The sequence below is a fragment of the Pinus tabuliformis genome, chromosome 5_1 (assembly GCF_031772625.1).
Source record: "Pinus tabuliformis cultivar Carrire ecotype Pingquan chromosome 5_1, CPIR1, whole genome shotgun sequence".
In the NCBI taxonomy this organism is placed as follows: domain Eukaryota; kingdom Viridiplantae; phylum Streptophyta; class Pinopsida; order Pinales; family Pinaceae; genus Pinus; species Pinus tabuliformis.
In genome coordinates, this window is record NC_142305.1 from 816,875,949 (window position 1) to 816,895,677 (window position 19,729).

The following is a 19,729-nucleotide window of genomic DNA, read 5'->3' on the forward strand; positions in this document are numbered from 1 at the left end:
TTTGGTTGAGGTACAGTAGGCCCATAGAGCTGAAAAGAGCATGAGATGCTAATTTGACTTGTGCATCCAAATAGTATGCTGAAGCATTGTGACTAGGACCTTGTTCACGGCTTCAACTTGGCCGTTGGCTTGATGGTAATATGGGGTTGAGCCATCGTGGTGCAAGCCCAATACAGATGTCAGCTAATCCATCATGTAATCTCTTAAATGGGAGCCATGGTCTGTGACAATAGCTTGAGGTACGCCGAACCTGGAAATAACATGGTTGAAAAGGAATTGAGCTGCCATCTTATCGTCTGCAGAGTATGTAGGCATCACTTTGGCCCATTTGGTGAAATAATCCATAGTGACGATAATATAGCCATGCCCCTCAGATGAAAGAGGGTTACATGTCATATAATCGATGCCCCATTTGGCAAAAGGACCAATGGTAATGACATGGTGTAGGTGAGCAGGTGGGATAAGCATCTTGTGTTGGTAAATTTGGCATTCGTGGCACTTGCGAATGGCAAGAATGTAGTCCTTAAAGATAGATGGCCAGAAATAACCAACGTGAAGGATTTTTTGAGCTGTAACGTAACCGGACATATGACCACCACAGGCCCCAAAGTGGAAATCATTGAGAACTCTTTCAGCTTCATCGATCGTAAGGCATTGGTGAAGAACTGAATTAACACCAACACGATATAAATTATCGCCAATAATACGCTAGGGTTGGGATTGATGCCGAATCCTTCGACAGTCATCCTTACTCAACGCGAACCAAAATGTGGATGTCTAGAGATACACGATGATATCACCATACCACGGATCAAGGGTGCTAATCAGAAAAAGGGTCTCATCCGAAATTTGTTCATCTGCACCAGTGGGAAGAGACTTAGAGGTAAGGGAACAAATCAATTCGCTGAAAATGAGTGACTTCTTAGATTTGGCAGTAGTAAATACCAAATCGAATTCTTGCAGGATCACGATCCATTTAGAATATTTCCCCCCAGCAACTTACTATTAAAGATATAGGTCATGGGGTTACATTCAGAAATCACTATAGTTGTGCGCAAAAGGATATAGTGTCGAAAGCATTGCAGCCTAAACTACAGCCAAAGCCAACTTCTCGACATGTGCATAATGCATTTCAGTGTCGAGGAGATTTCAACTAAGGTAGTAGACCAAATGTTTGTTTCCTTCATCGTCGACTTGGACCAAGACCATAGCAATGGTGATAGGTGCCGCTGCTAGGTAAAAGAAGTAATCTTGATAATAATCTGGCGAGTGCAATAGAGGAGCATTTACGAGGATGGCCTTGAGATTGTCAAAATATTTTTGGGCCACCTTATCCCATACAAAGGGAGTTCCTTATTTTAGCAACCAGGTAAATCCTATAGCTAGCCCATCATAATTGGGTATAAAACGACGGAGAAAGTTGGCCTTTCCTTATAGGTTCTAGAGTTCGTGCAGTGAAGATGGAGGGGGTAAATTTACAATGGCCTTGACTTTTAGTGGATCATGGCAAGTATGTCCTTGGAAATGATGAATTCGAGTCATCTTGATTCTATGTAGAAAACACATTTGTTCGGGTTTAACCGAATGTTATAGTGTCTTCAGCACAAAAAATCTACCGAAGATGGTCTGGGTGATCTTATTGCTTACAAGAATGAGCGGGAAGGTCATCCAAGTAAGGCTAGACAATGTTGTGAATATCATGAAATGCATAGGACATTGCCCACTAAAATGTAGCCCCAACATTTTTTAGGCCGAAACAGAGCTTCTTGTACACAAATGTACCCCATGGACAGATAAAAGTTGTCTTTTCTTGATCGGTCGGTGTGATGTTGATCTAGTTGTAACCATAAAAACCATCCTTAAAGAAAAGGATCTCGTTCCCAGTACATTCGTCAATGATTTGATCAATGAAGGGAGTAGGATAGTTTTCTTTAGGACAAGCACGATTGAGATCTCGATAATCAACGCAAACATGGATCATGCCCTATTTTTAAGTCACCCGGACAATATTGGACACCCAGTATGTAAGGGGGATGGGATAGATGAACCTAGATTTGAGAAGATTTTCAACTTCACCCTTAATAGCAGCTACCTTCCTAGGGTGCATCGGGTGAAGCCTTTGGCAAACTAGCTTTACGTGCGCGGATAGGTTGGTATTTTGTGCACTACAATGTTAGGATCAATGCTAGGCATTTCTTTGTAGGACCACGCAAACACATCATAGAATTCCTGAAATAGATGAGTATATGTCTTCATCTCATCTGGAGAACAAGATACCCCAATATGAACGTGTTCAATGATACCAGGTTTGACAGAAATATCAACTGGCATCATTTGGGTAATATTACCCATATTTCCTTCTGACCATACTTCATGAGTAACGATCAGTAGCAGAAATAAAGAAGAGGAATCTTTGAAAATGGTAGACATGAGCACCGGACGAGGCAGGAACGAGGAGTGATGATGAGTAGCAATCCAAGGTGGTTCCTCGAGAGACATGACTTCCATGATTCCTTCATTAGCAAGGAAGGTCTCAGCTAAGGGATCAGGTGATTCCAAAGTGCCAAGCCACGAGGATTGTGAGTACATATCAAGAGAGGTATTCAACATAAAAGAATCAGAGGATGAAGAACTCGAAGCCAAAACAATTTCCATGTAATCGACTTCAGTGGGACTAAGGATAACCTCGCCCCAGGTATCAACAATATCTGGTGAAGGTATGACCCAAGGATCGGATTTGACCAAGATCATGTTGACAGAGGAAACATGAGGAAGTGGGAGTGGAAAAATTCCCATTAAGGTAGTATCTTTGAAAATAATTGCCCCCACACTCTCATAGGGAACACTAGCGTGCTTAATGTACGGAACATTGATATCTGAGGAGGAAGAGGCGAAGAAAGACAACTAGTCAATAGTGAAAATATTCCCTTGATGGGGAAAATGAATCACGGAAAATAAAGAGGAGGCCACGGCATGCATGGCATGGGTAAAACTTCAGCTGAGTAGAAGATTATAATTGAGATTGGCGTCAGTAATTTCTACCTCGACTTGCACTTTGTTGCCTTCGAGGGTGATGGCAAGGTTAGGTAAGACACCGAAGGGTTGCGAATCATTCCCATCGAAAGCTTCCAAAGTGTTTGGAGATTGATTCAAAATGGGAGAACCAATAGCCTTCCAACATGCAGTCGACATGATGCAGGTGGAAGCACCCTCATCGATGACAGTGTGGTGGATGGTATTCTCATTGATGATTACCTAAATGAGAAATGGAATCTAATGGGGGAGACACGGAACATGGTTCTCTAGATCAAAACATATCAAATTGGATTCGGTGGGATCGACGCCCCCGATAGCTAACAACAAAGATTTCCGCTGTGATGGGCAGCTTTGGAGTACCTCGAGAGTCGACATGGCTGACAGCACCGAAGCCAAATCTTAAACAATATTGTAGTATTGAGCGGCTTGGGCATTTGGATTATACAAGTATTTCCACAGCACACCTCGAGAGGGTGGTCGTATAATGGAATCAGGGTTGGGGCGCTCAATATGAAGAGGGCCAAAACTCAGGGTAGAAGAAGAATGTGCGGCTTCTTCCTCTTTCCTAGTTGTCGAAGTAGGGGTTTGATAATCTTTCAATATAGTAGCCACATTAATAGGCGTACTCATCATGAACACTTGAGATCCGGAGGAATCAGATTGGGGTTAGTTTACCATTTGGGTCTACTAAGACGGAAACAACTCTTTGAGGACAACAGGGGTCCCTTTGTGCAGGTGACTAACTTCGGATCGTCAGGGAAAATCCTTAGTGCAGTGATATTCTTTGAAAATGAGGTAGGGATACTTAGGTTTCCATTACGAAGATTCACCAACAAAGGATTTGGGAGGACCCTATTTCGGGGCATCGACTTTACCCTTGCCTTTTCCTTCCTTCCTTCCTTCCAAGGATTTATCCACTGCGATAGAATGGACAACATGGACCTCTAACTTTTTACTAGGGCTAGGTGGATTCTGGGATGAACTATTAGGAACAACATTTGAGACCGACTTTTGTTTGGAAGAAGATTTGGTAGGGGTCTGGGATATTGAACCAATAAATCCATCAACGAGAAGTACAGTTTGTGACATTGATGTTGCGGGATCAGATGATGGCCGTGAAGCATCAGGTGATAACACATACAAAGTGTTAGACTGAGAGTAAGCTAGATCCAAGTACTGGGCATGAGCGATGACTTGCTCTTCAATGACGCATCCGCCCATAGCTATATCGCGAGAAATTGGGGCCACAAATGATTTAGTGAACCATTCAGTGTGAAACTGAGAAATCTCAAATTTGATCAAGTGACGTCTACATCTCCATTCATGGATGTGATTAGAGATGTGTGTCACAGTATATTGCTTAATCAATCTAAGAAAATAGGTGTCAGTTTCATAGTGAACCGACAACTGATGATGCATGAGGAAAAACATGGCTAATGAGTTAAAGTCATGGTAAGTACTTTGAGGCAGCTCGATGTACCATTTTGTTGCAGCGCTTGGGAGGGTTCGTTGGAAAAGATGGAGACAAATGGAATCATCAACGTATGAGTTTGATGAGCACCAGAGGTGACATGTCATCACATGGGCCTGAGGATCTTCTTTATCTTTCTCATCAAACTTTGGACAATCACTTGGTATCTTGGACAACACCGGAGGCTAGTATGGCAAATTAAGGATTGGATCATTCGTAAGGCGAGATACGTCTAGCAACTCGAGTGTAGCCAAGAATGGCAATTGGGTGTTAAAAGGCATAGGGGATCGATAAGTGGGTCCGTATGGAGGAGCCCATCCCTGCTGGTAAGGATTTTGGCCCCACAGTGGGGGATTTTGGCCATATGGCATCTGAGGCTTACCCCATTACAAATTACCTTGACCATAGGGAGGATTTTGACCTTAAATACCTTGAAACTGTCTGACCATAGGTTGCTGATAAGAAACGTACAGGTTAAAAGGTTGTTGAGCCTATTGACCTTAGACATATGGATACTGGACCTGTTGTCCTTGAACATACAGGTGATGAACATGTTGTCCCTAAACAAGAGCATTTTGGACCTGCTATCGTTGGGCATAAGGTTGATACACTTGTTTCCCTTGGAAATAGGGATTTTGTACCTGATTCCCTTGGTCGACAAGATTTTGGACCTGTTGACCTAGGACATGAGGAATTTGAGCTTGCTGCTGCAGGACTTGACATTGACCCTGCCCTTGTAAGGGTTGACCCTGTTGATATGTATACAAGGGTTGTTGCTGCCCTAGCTTGTTTTACTATTGCAAGGGTTGACCTTGCATTTACAAAATTTGTCCCTGAGGTTGCAGAGGTTGGCCCTGCAAGGACACGGGTTGAGAGGTGTGCAGAGCATATTACATCTGTTGTTGTGTGGTTTGTTGCAACTATTGCAAGGGTTGACCCTATAGTTGTTGCAGTTGACCTTGTTGCGTGATCATTTTCCCTTGCAGTTGCGTGAAGAGCCCTTGCTACAACAAAGGTTGCCCTTGTTGTTGTAGAGGTTGTCCTTGTTGTTGCAAGGGTACTTGAATAGTGCCCGGGAAATTTATTAATTGAATCTGGCCATAGCCAGGCTGGATGTACTACCCAGATTGGAGGGTGTAAGGTTGATTAACCATTCCTTAATAACCATATGGAGTGTAAGGATTTTGGTATTAGACGTGGGCCCCATAGGGCTACTGATACTGAACATTGCTCGATCCAGACGGACCAACGTGATTCTAAACCTATTGGTACTGGACATTGTTTGATCTAGTAGGATCAACAGGGTTATGAATAATACCAGAGGAAGGTTGGTTTATACCAAGAATGTGAGCTTGTGAGCTACTCACATTAGTGGCACTTGACACCATAGAAACATGTAGGTTTTTCCCCAAAGCGGTGACACAGCCTGACCACGGACTAGAGTGATGGAGGAATTGACAGAGACATTCTTTGTAACTGTCAGTTATGCCTGAAAAGTAATTAGGATTGACAATACAAGTCTATTCAGAATGGTGGGTTGCACTGGGACTGAGGTAACATCCTGTTGGGAAGTCATGTTTATAATGAACGGACCTGAAGTGGGCATGGCGCCTGACACCCAAACAGGGTTATGGTAAAGTGATAAGGCAATAGGTGTACCTGAAACCAACTGTGCCAAAGACACATAGTTGGGTGGAAAACTAGCAGGAATACCCCGTGAATAGGGGAAACCCTCGGGAGGAAAAGGAAACTCTTCCCCCTCAATAATGTGTGGAGTAGAAACTTTGGACTCATTTGGAGAGGTGACTGGAGCATCGCCTTCGGGTTCCATGTCTGGAAACAAACGACAATGAATGGTCGAAGAAGTACAAGGGGATAGTTCCAAAGGAACACTCAACTAGTCGTACAGACTATAAGTATGCTACTATGATATCACAATAGGGTCAAACAGAGGATTTGGAGGGTAGATAACTAGTCCAAGCTTACTGTCAGTGGTCGGCAAGTTCTCAGTAGTTTGAACGGGGTTGTCGGGAGATTTTGGGCCAAGATTAGCAGATGACCTAGTATCGAAAGTAGGTGGAGGACGAGATGACAAAGGTTGAATGCTCAAAACAATTTCGAGTTCAACACCTTGGTCCTCGAGTGACTCTAGTAACTCAGGAAATGGCTCCTTAGACAATCTTTCAGATGAAGGAGAGGAAGAGGAACTAGGTGAACCAGATGGTTCAACCATGATGACCTTCTCTTAGTCGATAGAAAAAATAACCGCAAGGCTTTAAAATGTTTTTTTAAGGGAAACACACAATTTGGTCTTAGAAAAGACTAACAGGGTGTTTTGTATCGTGGGTAATCAATTATTAAGACAGATAAAAGATTGGTGCTCTTTCATTTTTTAAGAGTCGAGAAAGAAACAAAGATGACTCTATCGCTTTCGATTGGAAACGAGATCGAAAGGACAAGTGCTCAAATGATATTTTAAGTTTAATGAGTCAAAAATATCAAATGACTGCTCTGGATGATCTAGGTAAAAAGGATTACTAGGCAACCATGAATTGCAGAATACCTCCCAACAAACCGAGAAATACGAGAAGGCAATCTCCCCAAATGATGTGTTCCGTGTATCAGGTTCGCAAGGTGGATGAGTCACTTCCTAAGGATAAAGGATTGTAGCCTAGAGGGCTCTCGTGTTATATACTCGATGATATGGGGAGCACAAATCCATACTAGTGTTGTCTAATGCTGAAGCTAACAATAGCCACTAGGTTTGAAGACGTCAGAACACGTCTCTAGCCTAGACCTTCTAGATATGATCATTAATGTCAAATGCACCATAGGTTAATTGAATTCATTTTAAATCTTATCTTGAGTTGTGTTTCAGTTTTTAGGTCTTAGCGATGTGACTCGAAAATCCTTAAATGCAACTAAATGAGACAAGACCGTTTCAATTCAATGAAATGCCTACACTAGAGAGAGTAGAAACTACTCAATCAAATGCAAACAATCAAGGAACTGAAAACAAAATGATCTTTCACTACCTTACTTTTTGAAAAATAAACTAATGAAAAATGCATTCCAATTCCTAATTTCCTGACAAGCACTTCTCTAATAGTCCTTTCAAAAGCAAAAGAGTTCTTTTCCTTTTCCAAATGCCAATGCAATTCTAGTCTTTTAATGATGCAAGCTATCATAGCACAATGATGCAAAAAACTAGAATTTCATTATTTTTCATGAAACAATGAAATAAACTTTTTGCATACAATTCTTCAGTGAAAAGGTTTTCGAGATAATAAGATCTTCAAGCAGATGAAAAAATGAAAAAAGAAACTCACTTGGACTAATGAAACACCGACCTTACCACCAACAATACAAGCAACGTGATTCATGCCAGAAAAGAACAGTTTAGACAAGCAAACGAAAACTTTTCAAACTTGTGTATTAGAGGTCTAAGTAGTAAAAGGAACAAAAGACAAAATTCAAGGAGTATGTACACCTACAACTCGACTTACTTAGTTCACAAACAACTGAATGGATGACAAACTAGATGCCCTAGTGTTGCTAACCACCCAATGACTCAAGAGGAGAACACACTGGCCAAGATGGGGGTCAAGCCCTAATCTTCACTTACAAGCATTAACGTGACTGCCTAACTGACAACAAGCACCAGAGGCTAGTCAGCATGACTGTCAGTAGATTAAGTGCGTTGATCAAGGGAGATAAGAAAAAATTATAAAAGATTGAAAAATAGACTAGATAAACTACTATGAATTTCAAACTCAAGCCAGCAAGAAGGAGAAAATAAACAGAACCAAAGGGAAAAAGTGGAACTCAAAAAGTTCTCACGAAATCATGAAATCCAAAATAAACAAAAGGATTGGGAGCCCCAAGTATGGTTGCCAATTTCTGGTGAAGTAAAATTATAAGTGCGGACACAAACGAATTCCTCTAACCCGATAATGGGTCTAGCCACAACAGATACATTCTATGTAATATTTCCTTAGGTTAGAACTAATTAAGAGAGCCCATCTCTTAGTGTGCTTATCCCGTTTGATGATGTCCTTACTTGCTCACTCCAGCTATCTCTCGCTTCTTTCATCTAGAACCTAAAACAAGTAAACAACAACAAACAACAAATGTCATAATAAACAAATTGTAATTCAAACTACTTAAAAACTCAAGAAACATTAATCCATAAATATGTAAGATGACAAATCATGTACGAAATCAATCGATAGTTGCATATATTAGTATCAAAGAGAGATTACAACAATTGTCTTGACATTGTAGTTCTCCTTTGACAAGACAAAGTTCCCACACACTTCTGCTAGCATTCCATGATGGCCTCAATCCATGATATTTTTTAAGGCTCTTCCCTTTGGGCTTCAATCCAATCCAAATCACACTTCTCCCTTACACAACTAGATAGATACAACTATGAATAGCTTGTTGTTTACTCCAAACCAAAATAGCACTAGCACACCAACATTAACACTAGCTTGTGCTTGTGAAGAAGGGAGGCTTATATAAGATGAATGGATGGGAGATGGATCCCCTTCTCATGGTAGAAGGTCTTATCCCTTGAGATCATTCCATCATTATAGGGGAAAGGAGCCCAAACTGACACCCTCGACCCCATCTGGCCAAACCATTTACTAGACTTCTGTTACGAAGCTTCTAGAGCTAGAAGCTTTGGCTCCTAATTTGAAAAACTTTCCATAATAGGACCAGTGTGACTGGAACATATCTCAGTTGCTCCAGTCAGTGCTAGGGATATTGCTAATATCTACAGATCATCACAAGGGAGACAAAGGTCATTAGCACCAGTCTTGTAAACTGGGAAAAACTAAAGTTTCTGGGGAAATGGTGCAAGAGCGAATTGATCTGCTCATGAAGAGGGACACAATGGGGTTTTCTTCATGAAGGGAAAGCGTGTGAGGTTCACTGTAGATGTCCTCCAGGATCAAGGAATGGGGAGTACAGGCACAGTGACAAAACGTTGTGTAACACATCTACAGGCTTTAAAGCCACATCAAGCGAGCCTAAGCCACAACCTGCCATACTAGATTCAGAGTTGTAGCCAAAGATAAAGATGCCACTAAGCATACCTTCGGTCAATGATACCTCTTCAAAGAATTGGGGACACCTCCTCTAGTAGAAGATTTTAGCTTCTTGCCAGTTTTGGAAGAGTTCTAGGAATTGCATTAAGCATTCCAGAGTTCTTGGTCATCCTTAATCCATCACAGGTTGAGACCTTTTTAGGTTAAGGTTCTCCCTTTTATGCGGGATGAGACCTCCCTTTCAAGGTTGAAGGTTTCCCTCTTCAAAACATTAGGAGAACTTCCTCTAGTAGAAGACCTTAGCTTCATGCCGGACTTGGAAGAGTTCTGGGAACTACACTAAGCATTCCAGTGCTGGTGGTCATCCTTAAACCACCCCCCTTATACCAACATTTCAGAGAGCACATTTAGCCTAGTGCTGCCATGCATTTTTGCACATTTTGTATTACATATCTCTTCTTGGACTCATACATACCCCTTCAGATTAATGGGGGGAATGTTAGACACCTAATCCTCTATGGGTGGTGTAGAATGTGAACATCCATGAGATTCCAAGAGACCTTGGGATGTGGAACCCAACGGTCACACAAATGTACTATAAATGAATATCATTTCAATAATAATGAATTCAAGGTTTATCATCCACTTTTTTTTCTTACATTCGATGTGACTTTAACAAGAAGAAATAAATATAAAGAGAAAGGTGGAGAGAGAGAGAGATGGAGTGATAAAGAGGATGGAGAGAGAGGGAGAGACGAAAGAAATAGGGAAGAGAGATAAAAGCGTGGGAGAGAGAGAGAGAGAGATCTAGCTAGATTGAAGAAATAGAGTGTGTGTTTTGGCGGTGATATAGAGAGGCAAATGGAGATAGAGATATAGATGGAAAGTGAAGAGAGGAAAGAAGAGATAGATGGAGAGAGGTAGGGAGGGACAAAGAGATTGATAGATATGAAGTGAAATAGAATGTGTGTTTGGGGGGTTGAGATAGAGTGGAAAAGAAGGAGGGATGGAGGGAGATATATATATATATATATATATATATATATATATATATATATATATATATATATATATATATATATATATATATATATATATATATTGAGGGTGGGGGGGGTAGGGAAATATATTTCTTGCACTAGATACATTGATTTCAATGTAGATGGTGATTTCTAATCCAATTTGATTTCTTGCACTAGATGCATTGATTTTAGTGTAGATGTTGATTTCTAATGATATTTGATTGCTTTCACTAGATGCATTAATTTCAATGTAGATGATTTATAATCCTATTTGATTTCTTGCACTAAATGCATTGATTTCAATGTAGATGGTGATTTCTATTCCTAATTGATTTCTTGCACTAGATGCATTGATTTCAATGTAGATGTTGATTTCTAATAATGTTTTATTGTGTGCACTAGATGAATTTATTTCAATGTACATGGAGATTTCTAATTTATTTGATTGCTTTCACTAAATGCATTGATTTCAATGTAGATGGTGATTTCTAATCCTATTTGATTGCTTGCACTAGATGCATTGATTTCAGTGTAGATGTTGCTTTATAATCCTATTTGCTTACTTGCACTAGGTGGATTAATTTCAGTGTAGATGTTGGTTTATAATCCAATTTTCTTACGTGTAATAGATGAATTGGTTTGAGTGTAAATGTTGATTTCTAATCTTATTTGATTTCTTTCATTAGATGCAACAATTTTAGTGTAAATGTTGTTTTCTAATCTTATTTAATTGCTTGCATTATATTCATTAATTTCAGTGTAAATCTTGATTTTTGTTTTGATGTAATTGGATGTATGATGGTACATTAATTTTAAAGTCATTGGATTAACATTGTGCATTGATTCCAGTGTAAGCACAAAAAATTATTGACAATGTACATTGATTTTTGTGTTATAGTAATTCAACCTATTAATATTGGAGAGGAGAGACAAGGAATGATGTTTACTACAATAGATTGAGCTAAATATTTAAATGGTTTATGGTTTAACGTGTCCTTGTCATATAATCGATATGAAAATATGACAATCAATATGAAAAGATGACAAAATTAAAAACGGTGACAATAAGAATAATATAAGAAAATAGTTTTAGATTAGCCACACTGAAGACTATTTGTAATTGACTATGTTCTTATTATTCACATTTTCTATCATTCAACACTATTACATTGTCCCTTTACATTGAAAATTTATATCTCATCATTTTTCATCATTAAAGTTATTATAATCACAACAAACTGGGGCAACTAAGCAAATTTAAAATTAAAATATACATATTAATCTGAGACATATTAGCATATTTAAAATTATTATATTAATATTAAATGAATTTACGTATTATTGATAAAATTAATCACATGTTCATTAAGTTTTCTTTGGCCGCACATGACTGAAACCAAACTAGATCCATCTTAACTCTAGATCTATCAAGCACCGAGAGGGATCAAACCTCTCGAGGTACAAACCTTTCCTCATGTTTTGCACTCAAAAAAGAGGTTTGCACCTCAAGAGATGTGATCCCTATCGTCGCTTGATAGATCCAGAGCTAAGATGGAACTAGGTTGGTTGTATTTTAAAATTGAGGAAATTACAAATATTTTTGAAAGTAACTTTTCATTAAAATAATAATTCGTTATTTTCAATTACATAAATTAATATAAAACTAGCTTGGATCTATCTTAATTTTAGATCTTAATTTTGGATTTACCAAGCGTAAAGGGGATCAAATATCTTTCCACTTTAAAAAAGGTTTGTATATGAAGAGATTTTATGCCTTTGACACTTGGTAAATTAGGAGTAATATGATTGAATTATTAATTATCATTATAATTATTAATTTATATTTCACTTTACTTATTTTTATTTTTATAATTTATCCCAACTTTATTTTGCTTAACATTTTTCACATTAAAATTTATTTTACGGAGTTTCCTCAATTTAGATGTTAAAATTGATTTTCAAATAAAATAAATTGGCTATATTTATTAATGTTAAAAGTTATTTTTAATTTTCCCCATGGTGTAGATTAGTTGACGATAGAATGGGTTGTTAAGGCATTTCTTATGATGTTATTGGTTTAAACTTTGATTACCTCAGTGTACCACGTGTGAGGCAATGTGGGTACACTTCAAGGTGATTGTGGTAGTGGATAGAACCAATCCTTAAGTACAAACATGCTATAGTTGTCTATTCTCTCATATACAAAAAAATAACAATAATAATAATAATAATCTTATTTTTATTTTATTTTATTGAATTAATTATTTATCAAAATTTGATTTTATTAAAAGCACTTGATTTTATTGGAATTAGTTTAGGTGATGGAAATAAATGAAACTAATTTTCTTGTAAGCATTTTCTAAATTGTATCTCCACTCAAACAATCTCATAGAAAAAAAAAGTATTGACCCCACCCATCAAGCAAGCCACCCAATGTCACGTTGGTGTCCTTCTCTCACTCTTTAGACTACAAGAAGGATATCCTTATCTAGGAGGGAATCCTTAAATATCAAGCTAAGCTAGGCCATTGAGTAATGAAAGGAAGTTCCTTAATGAAGACCAGTGATTTGACACTACTCACTCTCAAGGTAAAATTTCAAGGATAAGTGTGTGAATAGTCAAACAAACCATGAATGGTTAACAATTTTTGAATGATTTTAATTACACAACTATGCTTATTCATGCAACTAAATTATACTTGAAAAATGAAATATAAAGCTTTCTCAATTAACCATATAGCATGAGATGCTAGTGAAGCATATATACAATGGCACAATAAAAATATAAAATGAATCATAAATTGTCTATACAAGTAAGGCATTAGATCATTCATTCATTGTATTCATGAGAATTGGAGATTGAGAGTTTGTTATCATCATCAAAAGACCATTCCACAATTAAGAGATCATACACTAACAATATTAACTATTTTTGGGACAACAAAGAGTTATGTGTTTCTGATGATAAATAAACGAAATATTCAAACTTGTCGTTGTTACTAAGGAAAATGAAGGCAACAAAGTCAAATTTGGACTAACACATTTGTAACATTCAAATGTCACCCATTTATCATCATGCAAGTTGCATGAAGGAAATTTGGTAGTGGTACTAAGTGAACATTCTTTGATCAAAGTTGATACCCTCTCCTTAGCACTACCACTTTGCAAGACGAAGAAGAAATTTGAAATATATGTGCAACGAACTAAATAAGTTGGAAAGGTTTTTGCAATAGATATAGGTGGTCATGTCGTGTTGCAAAAGGAGGTGTTGGCCTGCTCCCCTTTTCAATAACTTGTCAACCTTTGAATTTGATTCCCTATGAATGTGATCAAATGAAATGACCCTAAAGATTCTAATAAGCTCCATAATTTTAATCATCATCTGATCCAATAAAGAAGTGTATAAGGAAGCATAACCTTTCAACCAATCTAAAACAACCTTTGAATCCCCTATGACTTGTAATTTTACATTTTTGAAGTGACACAATTAAAATGACTAACATAAACGACTAATTCATATTATTGTAGTTTTTGTTAGGTAGTCATATTTTTTTTTCCTAGACTAAATTAGTCATTTATGTTAGTCATTTTTAGTAGTATTACTTATCATCTAGTCATATATTTTAACTGGTGACTAAGATAGTCATTTATGTTAGTCGTTTTTAGTTGGGTCTCCTAATATTGTTAATTTTTGGTAGTATTTCACTTGTAAATGTTGTTGTGACTAACTCTTTTAGTCACCTAGTCACTAATTTTACCATTTTATACTAGTGTTTTTATTACAGGAGGTGGAACATTTGGGTCCTATTATATCTCATGAGGATGTTAAGGTACACCCTAACAAATTTAAATTCATTAAGTAATGTAAAATACCCACAACCATAAAGAAACTTCAAGGATTTCTCGGGTTAACAAGTTATTATCGCAAGTTTATTAAGAATTATGGGAGAATAGCAGCACCTCTAACATCATTATCGAAGAAAGATGCATTTTCTTGGACTCCAGAAGCACCTAAGGTCTTTGAACTATTAAAGAGGCAATGTGCCAAGCATTAGTCATAGTTATGCTAGACTTAAAAAAAAACCATTGTGGAATGTGATGCCTCAACAAATGGAATTGGTGTTGTTTAAATGCAGAAGGAAGACCCATTGATTTTGAAAGTTTCCCAATCAAAGGAAAGTATTTACACAAACCTATTTATGAGAAGGAAATGTTGGCAATGCTACATGCACTGAAGCAATGGCGACCTTACCTAATTGGAAATCACTTCAAGGTAAAAACATATCATGATAGTCTTAAATTCTTTTTGGAAAAAATATTATCTTCAGAAGAGCAGCAAAAATGGGTCACAAAGATGTTGGGTTATGACTTTCAAATCATCTACAAAAAATTGAAGAAAAATGTTGTTGCAAATGCACTCTAAAGAAAGATTGAGGATGTGGAAGCATTTCTTTGTCATTTCTATTATCCAACCCGAGTGGATAACAGAAGGAAGGGATGAATGGAATAATGATGAAGAAGTGTGGACACTCACTCAAAAGTTGTGGTAAGATCCTAGTACATCTGATACATTTAGCTGGAAAAATCATTCATTGTTTCTTATATATTTTTAAGAATTCCCAACTCAAACAAAATATTCTTTTGGAATTGCACTCCTCTCCCTTAGGAGGGAACTCATGATTTTTAAAAACTTACCACAAGGTCAAAAAGGATTTTTTTGGGATGGCCTTAAATTTTATATTCAAAAGTTTGTGGTATAATGTTTGGTTTGCCAACAAAATAAAGTTGATACAATTAATACCTCGAGTCTATTGCAACCTTTATAAATTCCAAGTCAGTGCTGGGAGGAGGTCTAAAAGGATTTTAACACAGGTTTACCCAAGTCTAACGGAAAAAGTGTCATCATGGTGGTAGTTTATAGAATTTCCAAGTATGCATACTTTTGTGCATTATCTTATCCTTTTAAAGCCAGTAGAGTTGCTACTATGTTTATGGAAACCATTCAAAAGCTTCGTGCAAACCCAAAGTTTATTGTAAGTGACAAAGATCCCATTTTCACTGGAAATTTTTGGACGGATTCTTTTTCTTGTCTTCGTACTCAATTAGCTCATAACTCATCTTATCATCCTCAATATGATGGGAAAAGTGAGATAGTGAACAAATGTTTGGAAAGATTTCTTTTTTGCTTTGTATCTGATAAAAAACACAATGGGTCAAGTGGTTACCTCTAGCTGAATGGTGGTATAACACTTTCTTCCATACTGCAGCAAAAATGACCCTATTTATGGCACTTTATGGATATCATCCACCATCCATCACATAATCTTTAAGAGAAAAGTATAAGGTTCAAGCAATGGAAGATCACATTGAGAATCAACAACAAGTTCTCCAACTCTTAAAGGGCAACCTCACTCTGGCACAAAATCGAATGAAACAACAGGCAGATCAACATCAAAGTGAAATAAGTTTTGAGGTAGGCGACTGGGTACTTTTACAGCTACAACCATAAAAGAAAATGTCCCTCAAGCTAGCTAAGAAGGATAATAAATTATCGCCCAAGTACTAAAGTCCTTACAAGGTGTTGCAAAAGATTGGTACCATGGCATACAAATTGGAGCTACTTACAACTTTTTGAGTACACCCAGTTTTCCATGTTTCATGCTTAAATAAGGTTATCAGTGACAAGCTTCCAATTCAAACATTGTTGCCAAAACTTGACGAAGAAGGAAAAATCATATTTGAGCCTAAAGTTGTCACATAAACAAGAACCCAACAACTACGCAATCAATCAATTAGTATCTCATTAAGTGGAAGAACTTACCCACTGAAGATTCCACATGGGAGGATGGTAATTTATACAGAAGCATGCAGAACTACTCAAGAATTGAGGACAACACTTTTTTGAAGGAGAGGGGCATGTTAGGTACCTATAATACTAGTGTAGCCCCTTTATTATTATTGTTGTGCCCCATAGAAGCCCATTATTGTTATTGTTGTGCCCTTACGTTATTATTGTTATGTAGGCTTTGATTATATTGTGATCCCTTAGACTCTTATATATACAAATGAGGTATTGTCATTTGTATCATCCAAGCATTGTTTATTTATGTAATTTAAAGGAGTTTTCCCCCTTGAAGAGGATAATTTTTAAGTCGTTGATATATCTATTTGTGATTTGGTTGCATAACAAATTGACATCGAACATCCCACTCCTGTGATGGCCAAGAATTTGTTTAATAATCAAGCATTTTCTGATATTGCATTCAGATATCTGATGACAACCTCATTGGTTTGTGATAGATATCTGATGAGAATTTGTGTCTAATCACCAAGAATTTTCCAATGACATGCAGTCAAATATTCGACGTCAACCTCATTAGTTTGTGTCAGATATCTGATGAAAATTTGTGTTAGATATTTGGCATCATAATAGATTGTGCAGCGAGGATGTCATGTCTCCGACAATTTGTTTCATCATTCAGGAGTCGAATATCTGAAGATTCTATGAGAATTAAAGATATATATATATATATATATATATATATATATATATATATATATATATATATATATATATATATATAAAATTTAAACCTCATTCTTGTGGCCAATGAAGCAACCCATAATTAGAATGGTCAAGATGATGAAATCATCAAGCTATAAAGTCTGGTTATTCTGATGAGAACTCAATCTCAATTAAAATATAAACCCTAGATCTTAAGTGAAAATATATGCCTAAAATAAATATTTACCTATACAAGAGAAGATAATAAGAGACAAAAGGAGAGGGAAAATCCTTGAATCATAATAGCTTGATTTATTAAGAGGTAGAAAGAGAATTTATATAGTTTTACATATGGGACCACCTTAAAATGCACTTAGTTCACGTTTAACAAGATCCACATGGTGGCAATTTCATTGCCTTTATTTTTTTGCACATTTCCACCATGTGGATCTTGGGAACTTTAAATCTTAACGACTTACATAATTCAAATTTCAATACATCACACCTAAACCAAGCTCCATACTTCATCAAATATGATTTGATTTGGTTTTTGGATGATCTCTCAGAAACAAGAAGTACGATACAAAATAGCAAAATTCCAAGAAGGGAATTTCAGGAACTAGACATACATTCACCAGACAAACAATTTTTCAAGAGTACAATCTAAAAAGTAAATTTGTGAAGACCCTAAAATGTTTCAAGTATGATAATAACAGATAAAACCAATCCATATAGCATAACCCTATGCTCCAACATAATGACTTGATTAGTCCTAACAATTTCTCAAGAGTAGAGCCTACCAAATAAACTTCTAATGTACCGAAACATGTTTCAAGTGTGATACTTTCAAGTAAACAATCCAAAATAGTATAGCCTTGAGCTCCCACATAATGGCTTGGTTTGTAGTAATTTACTCATCAAAATGGTCTGATGTAAGAAGCCAAAAGAGTTTTGACATTACATAATATAGAACCCAAATATCCACTCATATCTGATTAGAAACTATATATTGTAAATCAACTAACAAATATCCATTCACTTCCCTAGAATATGCCACATACTTGAATAATCTTTTACAATTAAGATATGAAATTACACCCCCTTTCTCTTGTAATTTTGATGGCGCATCTTCAAGAGAATAATATGTCCACAAGATGCAGATGTTTCTTCCATTGAATATGTCAAAAACTTCAATAAAATTTAAAAATATGAAACTATACACCTTATGATCTGTAAACCATCATGGATATTCCATTGGATAGTTTCTCACAATAGATCTGACAATATTATATTAGAAATCCAAAATTCTACACTATTACAATTTTATTTAATTTCTAAATCTGTAGATTTAACTATAATTAGTGCATGCATGTGAATGTAAATTATGAAAAAAATAGAGAACAAAAAAAGAAGTTCACGCAAACACATAAGACACAAGATATTCTCTCTGGGAAACCCTTTCATGAGAAAACCCAACTAGAAGGTGAGGTCGCTTTGCTCTCTTTCTCTGTTTGGAAATATGGATGCGGGTACAAAGAAGAAGCAATGCATGTAGCTAGTGGGCTACTAGAATGTAGAAATCATCTTTTTGTGCTTTACCTCCTACCTCTTATCTCTCCTAGCTACATTTTCTGAACTATGGAATAAAATTCTCTCAAAAGAATGGAATGCCTCTTCCTCTTAGTGGCCCACTTATAAGACTACCCGATAACCTACTAGTGGTTAATTGTGACTATGTCAACTATTAACTAGAGTTACAATATAGACCCTTCTAGTGTCTTTTACATCATAATCACGTGGCTAGCCTCTTTTACATGAATAATGTGGGCTGCTATGACATCCTCCCAAACCATAGGCGTGAAAATAGGAAGGTCAACTTCTGAGTGGCATAACTTTCGCATATGGACTATGATTGACACACTTCTTGTGTCGCTAGAAAGATCTATGTGTGTAGAATATAATGAAATAGTGAAATGCTAAAGAGATAATTTTTAACCCCAAAATGACATTGTTTGATTCATGAAAACCCTACCGGAAAGTTCCAAGCCTCGTTTTACCAAACTAGGTCCCGCCGATAAAAATGGTCCTGTGAGTTGATTCCTCATTTTTTTTTCCACTCCAAATGCATCGATATAGATGAAGAAATATAATGATATAATCCAGATCACTTTCTTATGTTGGAGTGCTGACAATGCATTTCAGAGCATACCATCTTTCCATGAGGCCCAAGACACATGCGCCTACTTTTAGCTTATAGTTATAGATAATAGGAATGAATGAATAACATGGCCATTGCATTGAAAACACTATAACATGATTATCCTTCATGTTAGCCAAGTTGGTTGCAAAGTAACAAGTAATAAAAGGAATATAACCTATCAAGGGAATGTTTTAAGAGCATATCTCTAAATACTAGCTAATTAGATTTCATTTACAATTGTCCAATCTCAAGAGGTCACTTATATTCACAGTATGAATTATCAAATAATAAATAAATTACAGATGTATAACATCAAGTTAATAACATGTTACATAACAAGTTCCCCTTGGACATCTTAATTTGGTTGAAATAATTTTACTTTTATTCATCAGAAACATCTTTAGGATATTATAGATATATACCTATCTCTCTCTATATATAT